Source organism: Chamaea fasciata, unplaced genomic scaffold (assembly GCF_029207755.1).
Source record: "Chamaea fasciata isolate MVZ Bird 193981 ecotype frontalis unplaced genomic scaffold, bChaFas1.0.hap1 SCAF_4, whole genome shotgun sequence".
NCBI classification, from domain to species: domain Eukaryota; kingdom Metazoa; phylum Chordata; class Aves; order Passeriformes; family Sylviidae; genus Chamaea; species Chamaea fasciata.
Window position 1 is genome coordinate 66,343,657 of NW_027094089.1, and position 9,938 is coordinate 66,353,594.

Sequence of the window (9,938 nt, forward strand, 5' to 3'; positions counted from 1 at the left end):
TTTATACCAGAAAGACTGCTGGCATGGTGTTACTCTAAACTGTCTTTCTGGCTGGGCAATCAAACTTCCTTTCTTTTTCACAGCAGAATAAATGATATTTCTCGTCTCAACACCTTTTTGTAATCACTAACGGCCAAAGTACAATTTCAATGTTTTGTGCAGAATGTGGCTGTCCACACTGGGGAAAATTAAAAGAAACAGGAATAAAATGCTTAATGTTTTAGTGTCTGAAGAAGGCAGCTCAGTTGCATCAGCGATTTTACTTCAGTATATCTGCATCCCACATTCCTCTCCTGAAGAGTGAGAAAAAAACAAAACCAAAAAACCTCCACTCTGTAAGAACTAGTTCCAGGTGGGGTATTCCGTGGTTGTTTTTGCAAAGAGATTCAGCTCATCCTAGGAAGTTTCCAATCTACTTTCAGTGTTTGATCTGTCTTTTCTTTTTCCTTCCCTTTTTCCTTCCCTTTTTCCTTCCCTTTTTCCTTCCCTTTTTCCTTCCCTTTTTCCTTCCCTTTTTCCTTCCCTTCCCTTCCCTTCCCTTCCCTTCCCTTCCCTTCCCTTCCCTTCCCTTCCCTTCCCTTCCCTTCCCTTCCCTTCCCTTCCCTTCCCTTCCCTTCCCTTCCCTTCCCTTCCCTTCCCTTCCCTTCCCTTCCCTTCCCTTCCCTTCCCTTCCCTTCCCTTCCCTTCCCTTCCCTTCCCTTCCCTTCCCTTCCCTTCCCTCCCCCTCCCTCCCCCTCCCCCTCCCCCTCCCCCTCCCCTTTTTCTTCTCTTTTTCTTCTCTTTTCTTCTTTTAGCTTAGCTTACTGCATTAAATCGTTTTCACCACAGTGTGACTGCAAGGTTTTTGCAAATTCCTTCAAACTTTGTAGTAAACCTGATGTTGTCCTGTTTTAGTCTAACCCTGCCTAATGCACATTGGATAAAAAATATCTGTTCATTAAGATCTTGTGTTCAAATCACAAAATCCTGAGATATTTTGTTTTGAAAGACACAGGCATCTTTACACCAGAAAAACATAAGAAAAAATACCTCACCTAATTTAAAATGAATTAGTGTTTTCAGGCTTCTATGTATGGTGTTAATTTATGGTACTCCGTGCTAAAATGTAGCACCTTGAAACTTATAATAAACTAAGACTATAGCAGAGGCTAAAGACATCAAAGTAGAGCAAAAAAATACGTATTACCAGCTCTTAAATTTTTTACTGCAAAAAGAATTTCACTCTTCAAGAAGTTGACAGTAAAAATAGACAAACCCAGTATTTCAGGATGTTGAGCCAAAGACTGTGCGAGAAAGTCTCCAAATGTCTTGCTTTAAGCTGTGAATTATTGTTGCTTGATTTTGAGGAATGAGAAAGGGTGAATTTCTTGAGACCCTCAGGATATGGAAGCTCTACACTGGTCTTATTTTGAATGACAGTATGGCCAAACTCTTCAGCCAGAAACATGTTTGTGTAATTTTTATTTTTTCAGTTGTCTTTTATGTATGAAATAAAGTTGCTATTAATTTACAAACTGTCACTCACAGAATGTGGGAAAGGAAAGCCAACTCAGACAAGCACTCAACAACAGCTGAAATTGGTATCCTGAGACAGGCGATAATTTGGTACAGCTAATTATCATTTTTTCCCATATGAAATAATGTCAGAAGCAAAATAAATTGTTTTTGCTTTGATATGGCACATTTTAAAACCTGCAGCCAATGGTGACTCTGTCATATAACTGTTGCTTGTTTAAAAGAAAGAAAAGAACCAAACATAAAATGCCAAAGACAGTGACTCTGAGCATTTCCTTAGTAATGATTCATTCTTGACCCAGCCCTGACCTTGTCACTAATATTTAAAAGTAGTTTCTTTTTTTAATGGTAAATATCTGAGTTTGCTAATCTGTCCAAACTCGAACAGCTTGTTCTTATTTGAAGGGAAGAGTAGGTATATACACTTTGTTTGACAGCTCTTCCATGTGTATTTGGTCTAAAGGCATCTGATTTTATATGAGTTTGCATTTAATCTGCTTCTGTGTGATGCTGATCACCCCCCTCCAGATATCTAGTGTCATGTAAATATATTTTCAGGACAAACCCGGCTTCAGGGTGAGAGAATGGCTCAGTCCTTGCCACATTATTACCGTGGATGGTGGAACATGAATCTTTCACTCTTCTCTAGCAGGGTGCTCAGTTCCATATGACCTCAGGAGTATCATTGTCTTTCCACTTTTTGCTGACTGAATGGGTTTGGATGAGTTTGCACTCTAAAGTTAGTGGGTGACAGACAGAGCGATACCATGCTTACAAACACCTGAGGATATAATGCTGAAAAAGTAGTAGCTTTATGACTGAGAATTACAAACTTTACTTTTTCGTCTCTTTCATCTCTAGTACGCACAGAATCCTTAGAAACCTCCTTCAAACATCCTAGATCATCTGCTCAACTCTACTTACTTAAATGTGCACATTATTTGGCTATAAATATTCACCTATATAAAATTTGAATGTTATTTTTGTTTTTATAGGATCAAGCGTCAAAACTTCATATAACTCATGCAACCCTTTGTGGTAGTCCCTAGCCCATCCACAGAAGATGTTTCTCTCCCTTGGAGAGTATGCAGCCCCTAGACAGCCCCAGAGAGCAGTGACCCCCCTTTGGGAAGTCTCTCTGAGAGACTGCCTTGTAGCTCAGGGTGAGCAAAATGCTTCAACCCATGAGCCTTTTGCAGTTCTATGCTAATGTTTTGTACCCTATCAGTTATTCCTCTTGTTCCTGGTTTCAACCCCTCCTGATTGGTTCTTTTTGGATCCTTTCCCTGATTGGTCCCTTTCCCAACTCCTTTCCCCATTGGCCAAGTTATGAAACCCGACCCCCTGGCTGCCCTATATAGTCCCTTGCCCCTTAAGTTATTTGGATTTTACCCCTTTGGACATCCTTGAATAAAGAAGCTCTCCTGGAGATCAGAAAGACACCGTCTCACTGCTGTATTCCTGTGTCACCCAAGGTGGCAAGTGTGGATCTGCTGCTTAGGCAGCCTTGCAAAAGACCTGGTCACTCTACACCCGAGAGTGCCAGTGCCCCCATCAAACCATGTATCTTTTTACAGATGCTCTGACGAGGAGGGTCGAGGCACCTTGACCATCGACCAGACCGTGACAATCCTTAAGTCCAGTGAGTTTGTTTTACTTTCTGAAATTCATGTTTTTATTTCCTTAAAACTGTAGGTCAATTGACTTGCTTTTCTCCATTTAAATATCTACCTTTTGGCTATAAATCAGTGTGGATGAATGATCACTTTAGACTTCTCTGTTTTTGAGCTGCACCATTTCAGGGCTTTATATTACTTGGAAGCAGTATAACTTTATAATAATTATTCATATCATTCTATATGAGAGAACAGTTCTGTAACTTATCATTGCAAAGGGAAAAATGCCCAAACCAAAACAGATTTGTGTTTCTGGCTTAACATCCCTAAGTACCTGGGGTTATGTTGTATTATGAGTAGCATGCTCACGTGTGTACAAAAATTAATTTAATCCATTCTTGTCACAATTTTTATAAACTTTATATGGTCCTTTTACTCTACTGTTGTTTCTGAATTTGGGTTTGGTAACATTTCAAAAATTAATGGCATTATGAAGAGAGTCTTTTACAGGTGTTACACAGTAAGGTAATGCAAGAATTACATCAAACCATTATTATTTTCTCAAAAGTAGTCTTCTTATCACACATTCTTTGACACCTTTATGCTTGATATTGCATAGCTGCGAATTTTCCATAGTTTGCAGGATAGTGTTAATTCCCGTATCTTTTTCCCCTCTTGACATTTACTAATTTGTGATTTTATGCTGTCTTGGAAACTGACCTATTTTTTATACATAGCTTTTTGGATACTCAAGAAGTCACGCATTTAGCTATCTTGCGGGGTTAATACTGAATTCATTATTTTCATTTTGTGTTACAAAATGCCTCTTTCTTTATTCATTTTTTGTCTCCTAGGAATAAAAGTTTGATTTAGGTGGTGAATGTGGAGACTAGAAAGTCTTCATGACACTGGCGACATAGTGCAGTTTTACAAGAATAAGATGGGACCCTGGAGCCAGATATTTTTAACCCAGTTTCTAAAGCCTTTCTAGTCTCTTGCTTCTTTCAGAATTATCAATGTTTTCATGAGATAGCTATCATAGCTACAGCCTTATATAGCTAAAAAATCTTTTCCTTGTCCTGTGCTATTTTTTGAGGTATATCTCCTAGTCAAAAGTGTGCTAGCTTTTCTGCCTTTTCAGCAACCATATAGACAGCATAAAGTATGGAAAGGTTAGATTTCATGCCATTTGAGTAACTGCAAAAAAAAACGGGATTTTTAAAAGTTTGGGTCCTCCAAGTGCAAAAGGAAAGTAGAAATCCAGTCTTACTGGGGAATGTTAAAGAAAGGCTGACAAATAACTCAGTGATGTTTTTTTTACTATTTTGACATTTGAAAACTTTTTCCTAGCATTTCTCTCATGCCTCCATTTTGAGGATGATGGTGATTGTTACATGGAAGTTGAATAACCAGGTTGGTTTTCTATTTTGTATGTAGATTCAGTTGCCAGTAGCTAGCAATAGTTATGTTACTAATCAACACATAATCTTAAAAGTAAATTACTTGAATAAACACTGAGGAATTAAATTTTCCTGCTGCTTCTATTGCTTCTTCCACACTTTTCAGCCTTTAATAATTGGTGCCTTATATCTCTTACATATCTGAAGTACACTTCACCTAAAAGTCTGAGCTGTCCCTTTTCAGATACAAACAGATTTTCTGCTTGTCAGGCATCTAAACTGAGTTTTAGGTTTCCAAAACTCTCTCAAGTCCATTTCTATCTCAAAGGAAAAGCACACTCCTTCAATGTATCACATAAAAATCCAGAACAGTATTGTGAGACTTACAATGTATAGTTAAAAAATGAGTGACAGCAGAAAGATATTGTGCAATCATAGAGGATCTGTGAGGCAAGTTGAGGAATGGGAAACTGAAGTTTTGCTTTTTCTGAAGTGTGCCTGTTGTGTTTTGCTTGGTGAGTGGTGGTAATGGCAATGCAGCTGTGAATTTCAGCTCATCCTTCTGTCATGTGTCCCCTTTCCATGTATGTGCACATGCAGCTACACACCAATCCATGAACATTGTCATCACTTATTTTGCAATCCCATTTCAACAATTTCCTTCTTTTCTAGTTCCATCTTTTCTTGGAGAGAAAGTGTGAGAGCACCACAAATTCTTCACAAAGAGAGTGACCAGGTTTCTTTTGGTATTTTCCCATCCCATCCAGGAATCACAGCCCTGTAAGAAGTGAATATTTCTTGCAGTTCTTTTTTCCTCATCCTTCTTTCTGCAAGTGGCGAATCCCCTTTATGCTTCCTCTCTGTCATCAGGACAGATTTCAGGCTTTTGGGGTCTTATTTTGCCTTGTTACTGTGAATTCATATAGGTGGCTTCCACAAAAATGTCCTACAAGACATGACTTATGCAGCAGGTATAGGTACTGCGCTGTCTTCATATCAGGTGCAGGTATGAAACCTGTATAATGCTAACTTGTTTCTTTTAAAATACAGACTATCACATCTTTTTAAATAAAATTATTAAGTAAATGTAACATAGAAAAAGGACAAAGAACTTCTCTGTCTGCATTTCTTTTTTGTAATGACATGGGTAAAAATCTTGCTTATGGAAATTAATTTGTTTTTATCAAGTTGCAGGGTCAAATTTTGGTAAATCAACCTTTTGTATTTAAGATCATTTTTTGTTTAAGTGCATTACATTTTGATTTCCCCATTTAAGGTGTAACTGTCAATAGTATAATTTTAAATACTCTTTCCAGTTTGGCATACTTTTATGGCTATGCTGCAGAACTTTTTTATTTTAATAGTTTTTACTGATTTCATGCTGTGGTTATATAGTGAACATTAGAAATTATCTGCAGAGAGAATTAGAGGGTGTAAGTGTGATTGTCTGAGTCATGTAAATGCCAAAAGCTTTTGTGACATTTTTCAGACTTTAAAAATGGAAATATGTTATTTGCACATCGGCTCCTGATGGAATATGACACACTGCAGGCACGTGGTGAATTTAAGTTTGGGCTTTAGGCCTTTAGGGGCTCTGTATATGTATATGCTTCTGGAAATAAATGAAACAAGCTGCTTTCTGCACAGACATCCCTTGTTGATGAGCCAAAGAAACTCCATCAGGTCAATGAAAGCAAATAGATTTTATGGACTTGGTGGAGCCTGTTACCCAGACTCAAATGTTATGGAATGTTTTTCTTACTTGATGTAACTTTTGTATTTTCTCCCAAATGATTTTCAATATCCTTGTATTTGCCTATGAAATATTAATATTGTCCAGTACAATCTGGGTTTAAAAGCAGAAATTTGAAATGAATTACATTTCAAGTTTGTAAAAAAGGAGTCCCATCCTTTTAAATCTATGATCTTTAAGCTCTTCCCATCTTCCAACACAATTAGTTTCCCTTAAATTAGTCACAAAGGATTCATTTTATCTATTGTGTTACCTATCAGGCTGGAGAGCAAGCATGTAAGAGATTTTTCCAGCTCTCTACTTTCATACCTCATCCAGGCCTTTCTCAAAACCCAGGTGGAAACCGTAGAGGATGACACTTAAACAAGAACCCTTGCCTGGCAGTTTGCAGACAGAAGAATCCTAGTGGGACTCAGCGAAATAGTTAAACATCAGACCCATCCTACTGAACTTTTAGACCAACTATATCCTTGCAGGATCCCGATTTGCTTGTCTCTGGACATACCGCTTATGGGGTTGGCCTAAATTTTTTTTTGCTATTTACCTTTACAATTTGTCTTTTTCAGAATTGTGATGTGAGAAAGGCATGAGGGTATGTGACATATTTGTAGTTCTTTAGCCTTATTAATTTTCTGATACCTGGAAAGGAAGACCACTGCCTGTTCAAATGCACCACCTGAGTTGATGTGTGTGGGTGGTCAAAGAGTTAGATATATGTCTATCTATATATACATCTACATCTATATCTATATCTATGATGAGCCCAACAACTATTATTAAGCGTTCTCAACACACCTCAGGATTAGGATGTGAAAATGACTCTTAACTAGCAAACACTACTATGATTTGGAAACAAACATTCTTAGAGTTCTCTATGTATATTAATGATTTTTTTGTCTGAGTTTTTTTTCTTTCTAATGTGATAAAAAAGAGCTACACTGCTGTAATCCATCAATAAGTAATATTTAATTTTTTGTTGGTGTGATGGATGAATTTTTCTGGATGTCAGGTGCCTACAAAGCCAGTCTATGACTCTCACTCTTCAGCTGGGGAGGGGAGAGAAACTGTCATGGAAAGGTTATCTGTTGTGATAAGGGCAGGGAGACTCACCCATTAGCATCAGAACAGTATCAATTCAGAAATAAATTTATTAATAATCATATCAAAGTAGAAAAATAAGAAATAAAGCCAAACTTTAAGACACCTTTGCCCTATCCCTCACTTTTTTCCAGGCTCAACTTCCCTCCTAATTCCTTTACCAGTCCTTTGCCCATAGCCCATGTAGATGGGGAATGGGGGCTGCAATATGTGCATTACAAGTTGTCTCTCTCACTCCTCCCTTCTCACACTTCTCCCCTGCTCTCCAGTGGGAGACAGTCCTCCACAAACTTCTTCAGAATGAGTCTTTCCCTTGGCCTACAGTTCTTCAAAAACTACATCAGTCTGTATCCCTTTCCACTGTGTGCAATCCTTCAGGAACCTTTTGCTCCAGTGTGGATCCCCCATGGGGTCACATGTTCTGCAAGCAAACCTTTTCTCCACAAGTCTATAGATCCCTGCCAGGACCCTCTCCCACACGAGCTTCAGAGCATGACAATATTTTGTATTCTTGCCAGTTGATCTGCAATCATTCTTTTGTGGGGTCTCAATATTGTTTTAGCCACTCACTTGGATTCCATATTGTGTCTCACTGTAATTCTGATTATCACTCATCCCAGTAACTGGTAGTTTTTTATTATTAACTAATCATCTCTTGGCCTTGTGGGAGCCCTAGAGCTTCCAGGCCTTTTTAGTGAGGTTGAATTATATTACCTGCCCTTATTAAAACTTAGATTGAAGGAAGGGAAGATTGTCCTCCTAGTGCCAATACATATAAAAATGTACCATTAGACATGTTAGGTTGCCTGAGTTTTATGGCAATCTGCACCAGTCTGACTTGGTACAAAGCATGTTTGTATTATGGGTGAACGGAGGACCATGAGAATAATTTCTGATGCACACTTTCTTTAAAAAAAAATTGAGATAATAAATTTTGAAAGTTGAATGTGAATTGCTGTGTGAATGTTTTGAACATGTTAGGCTGACTGCAGGTAATTATTTGTTTAATAAAAAATGGTGTATAGGGTCTGATCCAAATCCCAGTGAAATCAGTTGAAAGATATCTAACCCTGGTGTGTGGAAAATCCACCTAGAAATATTTAAATCTCCATTTCCCAGCAACACACCTAAGATGTTGCTGTGTAGTAATAACATGGGATGTTACAAGACTAAAATTTTAGACTCCTTAATGAAACCCTGATTTAAAATTGCAATCTGTTCTGAAATTGTCATCCGTGCCACACTATGTAATTAAAAGTATGCATTTTATAACTTTGAATTACTTTGTATTGTAGAAAAAGCATTACATTAAAGGAAATTATATTAATATATAAAACTATTCTATTCTAGTGCAAAATATGTCTTTTGCATTACATTATTTTCAAGGACTAACAGTATGGTCAAGGAATGACAAAAAAATGTCTGAAGGTATAAAAGAACACAGATAACTGTGAGACATAAATTCACCTAGCATTAGTTGCAAGGATGCTTGACTTGATTTTCTCTGAATAGAGCAAATTTTATGGACCTTAAGAGGTTTTGTCCTCTGTTCTTTACTTTTCTGTGCTTCCTCTCAATTTTGTAGCCTTCATCTTAGTCGTTTCTCAGCTGTTCTGTGACCACCTCAATGCAGAAAGCATGCAGGAAAGTATTCTTGCAGGTCATTTTCATCAGCATGGAGAATAGGAGAATGCCATATTAAAGCCACAGATATCAAAGCTATGAATGAATTTTACTAAAACTATCAGATTACAGATGTCATGGTCCTCATGGTGTGGTTTTTTTTTTTTTTGTTTGTTTGTTTGTTTGTTTGTTTGTTTTTTTACCTAGCAGTGTCAATCAAAGAATAAAGTGAAGGGTCTAAATACTTGCAATGGACAGGGAGTGAAGTCTACTCAGGTGATATGGTAAAAGTGAAGTAATGCCTTTCTCTAGGTCTCAGTAAACTCTGATTTCACTCTGATACAGTGCTTTTCAGAGAAGTAACAGCCTGCAATTCTCATTAAAATAGGCAAAAGCTTGTTATTATGCCTGATCACCGCATTTGTGTTTCCTTGTAATGCTGGCATCATTATAGCTGTAAAGTGTGTCAATCTACTTACAATGGAGATCTACAGCTCAGGCACACAACCGAGTTGTAGAGGATTAATATGTTTCTGTGCATCGGCAGTGCCATGGTAACTGCTATTAACTGCCTGTGCAGATGTTTTGAGCTCACTCCAGTTGCAATGCAGTGTGATTTATCTGCAGTTCTGGAAGAACTTTCCACTGAGCTGCATTACTTTTTTTGATTGCTATGAGTCTGTGAAGCCTTGTGGGGCTAAAGGTTTCCTGGAGAAAGATGTGAGGGTACAACTGTGCACCTCTGGATGTGAGGAGAAAGGTAGCACTGCCATGAAAACCCAGGAGGAGAGGGTTGCCTGTGCTGAGGCAACACAGCAGAGTCATCCTCAGCTGGGTGGCCCCACTGAGATCCATGTAGTGAGCAGCACTCACCCTGAATGATGGGCATACCCTGCATTTCCACTCTGCAGCCTGCTGAACAGGGCCATTACA